Here is a 2,255-nt window from a genome sequence, read left to right as displayed (position 1 = left end):
ACAGCTTTCGGGAGGCAGAGGATACTGGGTGACTGCGGTGTTGTCTGACCCAGTGTTCCTCAATTCTGGGTCCTTATGGGAATTATCCAGGGATGACCTGGGCCTGTCCAGACTGAGTGAATCAGGCTCTCTGGAATTTGGGACCCGGTCTTCTGTACTTCTTAAGTTCTCCACTTGAATCTGATGCCCAGTGAAGGCGAGAACCATTGTGCTAATCAATGCAAATCTCAACTTCAGAAAAAAAGGTTACCTAGAAGCCAGTCATGGTGGCTCATACCTGTAATCCCAGCACTTTAAGAGGCCAAGGCAGGTGGATCACTTGAGGTTAGGAGTTCGAGGCCAGCCTGGCCAATATGGTGAAACCCTGTCTCTACTAAAAATACAAAAATTAACTGGGTGTAGTGGCATGCGTCTGTAATCCCAGGCTGAATCTAGAGAATCACTAGAACCCGGGAGGTAGAGGGTACAGTGAGCCAAGATCACGCCACTGCATGCTGGTCTGGGCAACAGAGCGAGACTCCGCCTCAACAACAACAGCAAAGAGATTATCTAGAGGACTGACTTTGAAATGTAAAAATGTAGGGTTTACATGAGGTCTGAAACGGGCATTTCTGTATTTCTGTTGATTCTGTGTCAGTGCTACACACTGAGGGCTGATGGGCTTAGTGTTCTTCAGCCTTTCCAGTGAGAAGCTAAGAACTACATTTCCCAGGGTCCCTTGCAGTGAGGCTTTCTGGGTGTGATTTAGATTTCCCCAACCAGAGGCACACATACAAATTTACATTTGGAACGTAAGTTGCATGGGGAGAGAGGCAGCGTATCTTCCGTTGCTGGTCCACACGATAGTGGGCAGCTCAGACGGGCAGCTCCTGATTTGGTGGGCAGCCTGCTGGACTCCACAGCTCCGTAATGGGGTCAGAAGCAGAGAAGCAAACTCCTCACTGTGCTTTGGGACTTATTCCTAGAAGCTAGAAACAGCCTAGCGACCCCATGATCCTGTGTGTCATTAATATTTTTCCACAAACAGAGTGGGTTGTGTCCTCTGCCACTAGGCCCAGACCAACAGAAAATACACACAGGAAGGTCCAGATTGAATAACAATTCTACCAAAAGACTGAGCAGAAACACAGACTGCAACAGCACCGCCAGCCATGAAATCAAACTAGGACTTCTCCTCCTCCTCCTGTCTTTGGGTATATGGCTCTCAGTGCAATAGATTGGGGTCTAAACATGTGTTCACCCCAAATCTCACTTTTGACTTTTTCAAAAGCCTACATATTCCTAAAAAAGAGCCCAGCTTTCTAAATCCCTTGCAAGGTAGACAAATGAGAAGCTATGGCGTAAAAATGGACTTTTGGTGCTTAGAATTAGGGTCTCCCTCTTCCCTCTTTGGCTAGTTCCCTTGAATCAATATTTTCTTTTACACTTGAGATTTAGGACTGTATGGTGTCTGTTTTCAAATGGTCAGGATTCCTGCAGTAGATGGGCTGCACCTTTCATAAACTACCTACCTAAAAGCCATCTTGCTGGAGGTTCCTCAGATCTGGCACCATCTTTCAATATGATGGACAACTAACAATTATTATTTTGCTGGAGCAAGTCTCTAAGCTGTCAGTATTGCCTAGAGATGCTTTTCTGGTGATGATTATAGTAATACTTGGTAATTGAATACCCCTTGTCAACTTAATGGACGGGAAGGAATTTACGTGCTAAAAAAAACTGTGATCAGATGTTCTCATCTTGATTAAAATGGGAGCAGCTTGAAAGGTGGTAACTTTCAAAGAATGAGCCTTGTAAACCAGTCTCTGAGTTTATGTTTGGTTACCAGATAGAAGTGAGAAGGTTTGATATTTAAATGGACTGCGGGATTTAAATTATTTTTTGGTGGTAGAATGGAAATTGCACTTGCTGCTGAAATTTAATAGGTTTTCAAAATACAGACTTGTACCACCAGCAACAGCTTTTTAAAGAACACAGTAGAATGAGAATTGATGATCTACAGTCGCACAGAGCAATAGCTCATGTTCAGTGAAAGAAGCCAATCACAGGAGCACACGATCTGTGTAATCATTTACATAAAGTGCCCAAACAGGCAAAACCAATGGATGCTTTCAGAAGCCAAGGAAGTGGTTGTGCTGGGCAGTGGGTAGTCAGTGGAGAGGAGCCTCTGGCACCCTGGTGATTTCCTGTGATTGGTGCGGATGCTGATTACAAGAGGAATTCATTTGGTGCAAATTTGTCAAGCTCCATACCTA

The 2,255-nt window shown here is 44.6% G+C and overlaps 1 protein-coding gene across 1 annotated transcript in view; it reads left to right on the top strand.

Annotated features, from left to right (window-relative positions):
* The window catches only part of TMEM132D (transmembrane protein 132D), a 902,502-nt gene that overhangs the window by 559,676 nt on the left and 340,571 nt on the right, over positions 1-2,255 (top strand). The gene's annotated exons all lie outside the window — the stretch shown is intronic.

The sequence above is a fragment of the Mandrillus leucophaeus genome, unplaced genomic scaffold, assembly GCF_000951045.1.
Source record: "Mandrillus leucophaeus isolate KB7577 unplaced genomic scaffold, Mleu.le_1.0 Scaffold232, whole genome shotgun sequence".
NCBI lineage: Eukaryota > Metazoa > Chordata > Mammalia > Primates > Cercopithecidae > Mandrillus > Mandrillus leucophaeus.
The sequence above is the reverse complement of the archived record's forward strand: the minus strand, read 5'-3'. Positions and strand labels throughout refer to the sequence as shown.